Genomic DNA, 10,193 nt, shown 5'->3' with positions numbered 1-10,193 from the left:
TGAGAAATCTCAATAAAGAAAGAAAGAAATGGTCTGCTGAGATTGCTAAGATCTAAGAACGAATCTTCTACCCATAAAATTGTGAATACATAAAAAGAAATTTGTGCTAGTTTTGCTGTAGCACCTCAAACTGCACAAATTGCGGCCACAGGGCATGATAAATGCTTAGCTAAGATAGAAAAGGCATTAAAATCAGTGGGTAGGGGGGCCAGCAAGTGGCACAGTGGTTAAAGGTGCTGGACTCCCACGTGGCCGACCACAGATCAAGTCTCATACCTGGTGTCTTGCTTTCTCTCCTCCTCTCTCTCTCTGATCAAACTGGAAAATAATAATGATAATAATAATAAATAAAGTTAAATAAAATAATTCTTTTTTAAAAATCAGTGGGTAGAAGACATGAACAGAATGTGTTCTGATTAAAGTTCAGTTTCAGACCCACAGAGGGTCTCATCTCTCAAGGCAAAGGTGATGAGAAACCATGGGAAGATTTTGAGCAGAGTAAGCACATGACCTGACTTGAACATTAAGTGGTTCATTCTGGATGCAGCGTGAATAGTGAGCTGAGTGAGCATCAGAGAGATGAGTGAAAAGGCCATTGTCATGATTTGACTATTTTTTAGTCTTGGTTTATTTCTTCTGACTAGGGGCAACTCTACAAAGGGAATGTTATTTACATGTTATTTTCTAGAATAATATTTTCTGCAAAGGAAAACATGCCCTAATAATAAAAGATGATTAAATATCAAATAAGACCTGGATCAATGTTATTGATAATATCACCAATATACTCAGATTAGTGGGTTTTCACTCAATTCCGTATTTTTTTTCTTTTTTGTCCTCCTTTCTGAAGTTCTGGAATGAGATTTGAGTTAACCACTCCAGCTAGGTTTTGTCCATAATCCTACCTCAGACATAGCCATAAGTGTAATGAGTTGATTTCTGGTCTCTTGGATGCTCCAGACTTCTTTTGCTTCTCAGGGACCAAGGATGAAGCCAAAATAGTATCAGGTTGTGGTTCATCATGGGCTTTTAAGTTTCCTTTAGCTGCTAGCTTTATAAATGTCCCACTGAGCTTGCAGGAACCACAGTGCTAGAGAATAATTGAAGAGAATATAGTACAGAAGAGTTGACTTCAGATTAAGGTTGAACTAACCAATATTGAAAGCCTAAGCAAAAGTTTAGGGGAGTGTTTCTATTCTGTTGCTATTTGGAGTCTTTTCTTTTGTTGCTGTGGTTCTAAGGTATTTGAAATGTCTTATCATACAAATTGCACCAGTATAATCACTTTCTTACACCAGAGCTGAGACTTCTCAGGCACTTAGGACAATTGCTCAAAAGTCACTGTTTAAAAATATTAATACTGATTTTTTTGTGTGGCACATTGGAGGAGATCAGCTGCTTCCAGATGAAGCTGAATATTTCCTTCCCTACCACTGGCTGCCAGAAACTCATTGAAGTGGAAGAGGAATGCAAACGTTCTACTTTTTATGAGAAGCATATGGCCACAGAAGTTGCTGTTAATGCTTTGGATAAAGAATGGAAGGATTATATAGTCCAAATCAGTGGTGGAAACAATAAACATGGTTTCCCCCATGAAGCAGAGTGTCTTGACCCATGCCATGTCCATCTGCTACTGAGGAAGGGACGTTCCTGTTACAGACCAAGGAGAACTGGAGAAAGTGCAAATATGTTCGAGGTTGCATTGGTATGCCAATCTGGGCATTCTCAAATTGGTTTTTGTGAAAAAAGGAGAGAAGGATATTCCAGGATTGATATACCACGGTGCCTTGTTACCTGGGGCCTAAGAAAGCTAGCAGAATCCAAAAACTGTTCAAACTCTTTAAAGAAGATGATGTCCACCAATACGTTTTAAGAAACCCCTTAAATGACGAAGTTAAGAAACCTAGGACCAAAGCACCTAAGATTCAGCGTCTCATGACTCCATGTGTCCTCGACGCAAATGCCAGCGTATTACTCTCAAGAAACAGCATACTAACTTCTCTGTTCCTCTGCGCTGCCTGTGGCGGTGGTGGCCAGCTCCTACTCGGCATCATGGCTGCCCTCAGACCCCTCGTGAAACCCAAGATTGTCAAAAAGAGGACCAAGAAGTTCATCCGGCACCAGCCTGACGGATATATCAAAATTAAGCGCAACTGGAAGAAACCGAGGTATTGACAACAGGGTGCAGAGGAGATTCAAGGGCCAGATCTTGATGCCCAACATCGGTTACAGAAGCAACAAGAAAACAAAGCACATGCTGCCCAGCGGCTTCCAGAAGTTCCTGGTCCACAACATCAAGGAGCTGGAAGTGCTGCTGATGTACAGTAGGTCTTACTGTGCTGAGATCGCCCACAACGTCTCCTCCAAGGACCGCAAGGCCATCGTGGAGGGAGCAGCCCAGGAACCAACCCCAATGCCAGGCTGCGCAGTGAAGAAAACGAGTAGACGGCTCATGTGCACATTTTATTTTTTTTAAAAAAAAAAAAAAAAAACCCACAAATACCACCACCCAACCACCCGCAAAATAAAATAAAATAAACAACATACTGAGAAAAATAAGGAAGAGGCAGCAGAATAAATAAAGATAAAATCTTTTTTTTTGGGGGGGGGAGAGGTTTTTGCTACAGGGCTCATGTACTCGCCAGGAAGACAGAGAGAGAGAGAGAGAGAGAGAGAGAAATCGCCTCCCAAGGGGGATGACCCCACACACACACACACACACACACACACCCGGGGGGAATGGCCACACCGCAATCCTTTCTCCTTCATTCTCTCAGGATCTTGGGTTTGCATGTACACTCGCCCAGCGTGAGTTTAAGCCGCTGGGTCCGGGACTCGAACTGCAGTCAACTACATGGGAGTCCAGCAACATAGCCATTATGCTAACTGTTGGTCCCAAGATCAAATCTTAAAAAAAAAAAATAGTAATACGGGGCCAGCAGCTGGCATGGTGATTAAGGTAGCTGGATCCTACATGGCCAACTGCATGGTTCAAGTCCCAGAACTGGCAACTTGAGAAACATGCTAGGAGGTGTGGCCATCCCCCTTGGGGGATACTTTATCTCTCTCTCTAGGGAGCACACATGCCCTCTGACAAATTTAAAAAGTAAAATAAAATAAAGGAGGAGTTTTTCTGTTTAACTAGTTCACGCTCTGGATGTTTTGGTGCTTATATTAGATAGACTTTGCTGTTTGGGGCCCTCCCAACATCAATGTTCCCTTCTCTTAGTGATAGCATAGAAGAAGTCAATAGGGTGTGGGGTGGGAGGATAAGGATCAAGGAGTCAGCCGATCAGAATGAACTCATCATCCCTGGTCACATTGTTTCCGGAGGGGGACATGGCGTACATCAGCCAGCCAATCACATTGAAGAAATTCTTTGACTTTTTCTTTTTTTAAGTTTTGTTTATTTCTTCCATGAGTAAGAGAGAGTCAGACAGAGAGACAGATGAACAGCCAGCCAGACAGACAGACAGCATCCTTCCTCCACAAGGTCTTGACACCATGGTCCACTCCCAGTCTCAGCCAGCTCCAGATTGTGAGCACATACGTACCCTGTATACTCAGAGAGGTCTCTGCAGTAAACCTGGAACCCTCTCACGGGAATCAACCTTACAGAGCATCATGTTTTATCACTGCACCACTGTCCATATCCCCTTTGACAGGTAAGTAAAAAAAATACTCTCCTTGGGGGCCAGCAGGTGGCCAGGTGGTTAAGGACACTGAATTCCTGGTACCAGCAGTTAGCGTAATGGCTATGTCGCTGGACTCCCATGTAGTTGACTGCGGTTCGCAACCCGGATCCGGTGACTTAAACTCACGCTGGGCACGTGTGTGTGCGTGCCCAAGACCCCAAGAGGAGAATGGAGGAGAAGGGATTGCGGTATGGCCATCCCCCCTGGGGGGTGATTTCTTGCTTTCTGTCTCTCTGTCTCTGTCTGTCTGGCGAGCGCACGTGCCCTATAGCAAAAACTTCTTCAAAAAAAAAATTTTTAAAAACTTCTTCAAAAAAAAAAATTAAAAAAAAAAAAAAGGACACTGGATTACCACATGGCTGACCACAGTTTGAGTCCTGGACCTGGGGCTTGCTTTCTTACTTCCCCCCACCTTGCTCTGTCCCTCTCTGGTCAAGTTAAAATAAATAAAGCTAAATAAAATAATTCTTTCTTTCTTTTTTTTAAAGAAGTACTCTCCTATTCATTAGTCAAAAACAGAAAAATGTAGCTTTGGAAACCACGGGCAACTATTTTACAATACATTCCCGTGAAGATAGAAATCAAATAACAAGAAAGAGTTATTGGACATGGCAGATGAGATGCAAGGTCTTGGTCACATTCTTTAAGTTACCAGATCAGCTTACACCTCTAGCTATCCTTACCTTTCAAGTTAGTCACATGAATCAGTAAATTTCCTTTATTATGTAAGACAGGTGGACCTCCAGTTTATTTCTCTCCTTTTTTTCTTTAAGAGAGATTTTTGCTGTATGGCGTGTGCCCTCGCCAGAGAGACAGAAAGCAAGAAATCCCAGCCCCCTCCAGGGGGGATGGCCATGCCACAATCCCTTCTCTATCCTCCTCTCGGGATCTTGGGCACGCACGCACACACATGCGTCCAGCATGAGTTTAAGCCACCGGGTCTGGGACTCGAACTGTGGTTAACTACATGGGAGTCCAGCAGTCAAATTAAATAAATAAATAAATGGATAAAAAAGGTTGAATAAAGTAATTCTTAAAAAATATTGGGAACCAGCAGTTAGCGTAATGGCTATGTCGCTGGACTCCAACATAGTCGACTGCGGTTCGCGTCCCGGACCCAGTGGCTTAAAACTCACGCCGGGCGCGTGTGCGTGCGTGCCCAAGATCCCGAGAGGAGAATGGAGGAGAAGGGATTGCGGTGTGACCATCCCCCCGGGGGGTGATTTCTCACTTTCTGTCTCTCTGTCTCTCTCTGTCTGGGGAGCGCACGCGCCCTATAGCAAAAACCTCTCCCAAAAAAAAAAATATCTGGGGGGCCGGCAGATGGCGTGGTGGTTAAGGGCGCTGGACTACCATGTGGCAGACCGAGGTTCAAGTCCTGGACCAGGCGACTTGCTTTTTCTCTCTCTCTGTCCTCTCTCTCTCTCTCACTGTTTGGTCAAATTAAAATAAATGAATAAATAATAAAATAATTTTTTTTTTTTTAAATCTGGGGACCAGCAGTTAGCGTAATGGCTATGTCACTGGACTACCATGTAGTTGACCGCAGTTCGAGTCCCAGACCCAGTGGCTTAAACTCACACCAGGTGCGTGTGCGTGCATGTCCAAGATCCCGAGAGGAGAATGGAGGAGAAGGGATTGCGCCATGGCCATCCCCCTGGGGGGTGATTTCTTGCTCTCTGTCTCTCTGTCTCTATCTTTCTGGCGAGTGTATGCGCCCTGTAGCAAAAACCTCTCCAAAAAAGAAAAAAAAAGAAAGACCATGTTGGGAGTCTGTGTGTGTGTCTCTCTCCCTTGCTGTTTCACTCATGGAATACATAAATAAATAAACTTAATAAAAAAAATGAAAGAAAGAACCAGGGATAAGAGGCCTCTAAATCCTAAAAAGATACAGAGGTACAGATGTATCCACCTTGATTTTTAATGACATTTCAATCCCAGATTTCTGTCCTCAGCTTAACTTCCTTCCTTGGTTTATATGCAATACTCCTGATCCCTGGAATTCATATTTTACATGAGCAAATCTGAGTAGATTTCTGTTATTTGTAACCCTAAGAATTTTGATGAAGGGATTTATCAAATGACATGCTGAAATCGGATATTTGTGTCTATAGCATTTTGCTAATCTACTAGTCTAATAAGCAGATCTGTCAGCAGATCTGAAAAAGTAAAATGAGGCTGGATGATTATTTAGGAACTCTATGTATACTCTTGGGTAACTTGAAAAGAGAAAACAGTACTCACTACATTTTTACAATCTAGCTTTTTTTTTTTTTTTTTTTTTTCCGGTCAGAGGGCTCATGTGCTCACCAGAGAGACAGAGAGGGAGATGGAGAAAGCACCCCCACAGTGGGGCACGGTCATACCACAATCCCTACTCTTTCAGGGATTTGGGCTACACACGCATGTACCCAGTGTTTTTCAAGCTACCAAGGCCAGGATTCAAACTATACAGTCAGTCATAAGGGATCCAGCACTTTAACCAACACACAACCTGCTGGCCCAGGATTATAATATAATAGTTTTAGCTTTAAAAACTTAGGTGTAAGGCTGGCAGGTGGCATGGTGGTTAAAGGCGCTGGACTCCCACATGGCCAACCGTGGTTCAAGTCCTGGACCTGGAGGCTTCCTTTCTCACTTTCCCTCTCTCTCTCTCTCTCTCTCTCTGGTCAAATTGGAAAATAATAATAAATAAAGTTAAAATAAAATAATTCTTAAAAAAAAAAACTGTTGTACCCCATAGTGTATTTTTATTGGCAAGAAACTGTTCAAACTTAAACATATACCAATGGGGTAAAAAGTGCACTATGGGCCAGCCATGTGATAATGTACTACAAAACTTTGAATAAAAATTGTTTTGGTAAAAAAAAATCACAGAGTTACAGAATGTTATGATGGACTAGAATACCGTGTTTCAACCAATTAAAAGTTCTAGTACGGGGATCACTAGGTGGCATGGTGATTAAGGGTGCTGGACTCCCACATGGCCAACTGCCGTTCAAGTCCCAGACCTAAGTGGCTTGCTTTCTCACTTTCTCTCTCTTGCTCTGTCTCTCTCTGGTCAAATTAAAAAATAAATGAATAAAGTAAAATAATTCTTTTTAAATTTTTAAATTTCTTTTAGAATTACCTTATTTAACTTTCTTTATTTTATAAATTTTTTGATCAGAGAGGGGTAGAGTGAGAGAGAGAGAGAGAGTAAGAAAGCAAGCCACCAGGTCCGGGACTCATACTACTGTTGGTCTTGTAGGAGCTTGTCCTTAACCACCATGCCACCTGTTGGCTCCCATAACATAATTCTTTTAAAAAATAACAGGGAGGAGTCTAGTATGGGGACAAGCAGATGGTGTAATGGTTATGTCACTAGACTTCCACAAGGCCAATTGTAGTTCAAGTTTCAGACCCTGTGACTTGAAACTCACACCGGGCACGTGTGTGTGCATGCCCAGAATCCTGAGAGGAGAATGGAGGAGAAGGGACTGTGGCATGGCCATGTCCTCTGGGGGATGATTTCTTGCTTTCTGTCTTTCTGTCTCTCTGAAGAGTTCATGTGCCCTATAACAAAAAGATCTCTCTTTAAAAAAAAGTTCTAGTCGGGACCAGCAGTTAGTGTAATGGTTATGTCGCTGGACTCCCATGTAGTCAACCACGGTTCGCGTCCCGGACCCGATGGCTTAAAACTCACGCCAGGCACGTGTGCATGCATGCCCAAGATCCTGAGAGGAGAATAGAGGAGAAGGGATTGCAGTGTGGTCATCCCTCCTGGGGGGTGATTTCTCGCTTTCTGTCTCTCTGTCTCTCTCTGTCTGTCTGGTGAGCACACGTACCCTATAGCAAAAACCTCACAAAAAAAAAGAATCTAGTGTGAGGGAGATACCTCCAAAACTTGGTTTTTTTTTTTCCCTAATAAGTCTGATTCTTGATTAGAAACACATTTTTTATTTATTTCACAAAATTATTATCAGTAATGTAGGACAAAGGGAAAGATTAACGAATATTCTATTCACACACATACACATCTAATATGTAATTAAGAATTCAGTACTTCTGGTCCAGCTGCTGTGACCCACGCTGCTAAGATGCTGTGCCCACAAGCTGGGATCATGTGGGAGGTCTGGGTTCAACTAAAAGGTTGAACTAGGCCCAACTGAAAGGCCGTTTGCAGTGTGCCTGTAATCCCAGTATCTCAGGAGGCTGAAACAGAAGAATCACACACAGCAAGACCCTGTCTTCAGAAAAGGTGGAGGCAGCAGGTGGCGTGGAGGTTAAGGTGGCTGGATCCCACATGGCTGACTGCATGATTTGAGTCCCAGACCTGGTGGCTTGAAAAACACACCAAACACGTGTGTTTGCCAAAAATCCCGAGAAGAGAGTGGAAGAGAAGGGATTGTGGGGCGGCCATCTCTCCTGGGGAGTGATTACTCATTTTCTCTTTCTCTTTCTTCCTAGCAGTGCATGTGCCCTATAGCATACTAAACAAAAGAAAGAAAGAAAAAGAACATTTCAGCCTAGTAATTTAAAAAAAAAAAGAATTATTTATTTAACTTTATTTATGTATTTATTTCAATTTGACTCTAGAGGGACAGAGGGGGGGGAGTGGGAAAGCAAGCCACCAGGGACTGGAACCGTGGTCAGCCATGTGGGAATCCAGCACCCTTAACTACCATGCCACCTGCTGACCCCTATTTAACTTAATGTACGTATGTATGTATGTATGTATTTTACAGCCTAGTAATTCTTTTAATCTCCCATTATCCTAATCATGCATTTAAAATCCACCAGGAACTGCTACAAATTATGGTCAAGCCACAATGAGGAGCAGAAGCTATACTACTTTATAGAATCAATGGAGAGCCGAAAAGACATCACAAACCAAGAACTTCAGAAAATGAAGCCTAGGAGAAGTCTAGAAGAAGATTATTTGACGAATGACACAAGAGAGATCAGCATACAGAAAAGACCCGTGGTTTTGCATTTGCACCAAACAGCCCATGCTGAGTTTGATTGCCCCTCAGAACTTCAGCACAAACAGAAACTTTTTCTAAAATGGTGGTCACTTGCCTATGAAAACAGCTGCTATTGTATCATCCCTCACTTTTCTTTATATTCTTTTGAGAGAAATCATTTACCCTTTAGTAACTTCTCATCAACAATATTTTTATAGGATTCCAATCCTGGTCAACATAGTCTTGCCAATGGTTTCCATCACCCTCTTGACATTGGTTTATTTGCCAGGCGTGATAGCAGCAGTTGTACAACTTCATAATGAAACGAAGTACAAAGAAATTTCCACATCGGTTGGATAGGTGGATGATAACAAGAAAGCAATTTGGGCTTCTCAGTTTCTTTTTTGCTCTACTACATGAAATTTATAGTCTTCTTATCCTATGTAGGATCCTTTTGAGGCGATTCTACAAATATTTGTTGCTAAACTGGGCATACCAACAGGTACAACAAAGTAAAGATGGCTGGACTGAACATGATGTTTGGAGAATGGAGATTTATGGGACTTGCAATACTGGCACTGTTGGCTGTGACATCTATTCCATCTCTAAGTGACTCTTTGACATGGAGAGAATTTCACTATATTCAGAGCAAATTAGGAATCATTTCACTTCTGCTGGGCAAAATCCACACATTGATGTTTGCCTGGAATAAATGGATAGATGTAAAGCAACTCATATGGCATACACCTCCAACTTTTATTTAGCTGTTTTCCTTCCCATTGTTGTCCTAATATGTAAAGCCATACTATTCCTGCCATGCTGGAGGAAGAAGATACTGAAGATTAGCTATGGCTGGGAAGACATTACCAAAATTAACAAAACTGAGATGACTTCCCAGTTGTAGAATTATTGTTTACACCTTTTTGTTCAATATTGATATATTTTATCATAAACATTTCAAATTTGTATTTGTTAATAAAATGACCACTTGAGAATCTTAAAAAAAAATTCCTGGGACCAGCAGTTGGCATAATGGCTATGTCGCTGGACTGCCATGTAGTTGACCGTGGTTCGCGTCCCAGACCCAGTGACTTAAACTCACGCGGGGCGCGTGTGCGTGCATGCCCAAGATCCCAAGAGGAGAATGGAGAAGGGATTGCAGCGTGGCCATTCACCCTGGGGGGTGATTTCTTGCCTCTGTCTCTCTATCTCTCTCTGTCTTTCTGGTGAGTGCATGTGCCCTATAGCAAAAACTTCTCAAAAAAAGAAATTTCCTATAAAGTATTTTCAGTTTAGCTACATCAGAGAGGGTTCTGAGCACATATAAAATGCTGAGTGCCAAAGAGAAGCTGACTCCTGTATCTTCTGAATTGTGTACTATGGGAATACTCTACCATTTATTAAATAATAAGATTTTTTTTGGGGGGGATGAGGGAGCTCATTTCCATAAGCATGACACTTAAAACACTTAACCTTGGACTCAGCAGATGGTGTAATGATTACATTGCTGGACTCTCATGTACTCCTGGACCCGGCAACTTAAAATTCACAT

General features: G+C 42.3%; 2 pseudogenes; both read left to right on the top strand.

Annotated features, from left to right (window-relative positions):
* Positions 1-2,018: 2,018 nt before the first annotated feature.
* LOC102482378 (60S ribosomal protein L32 pseudogene) lies at positions 2,019-2,445 on the top strand (annotated as a pseudogene).
* A 6,096-nt stretch (positions 2,446-8,541) lies between these two features.
* Positions 8,542-9,545, top strand: LOC102481965 (metalloreductase STEAP1 pseudogene; annotated as a pseudogene).
* Positions 9,546-10,193: the final 648 nt, after the last annotated feature.

This window comes from Tupaia chinensis, unplaced genomic scaffold (genome assembly GCF_000334495.1).
Source record: "Tupaia chinensis unplaced genomic scaffold, TupChi_1.0 Scaffold000318_1, whole genome shotgun sequence".
Classification (NCBI taxonomy): Eukaryota; Metazoa; Chordata; class Mammalia; order Scandentia; family Tupaiidae; genus Tupaia; species Tupaia belangeri.
This window is presented reverse-complemented; position numbering and strand designations above follow the sequence as displayed.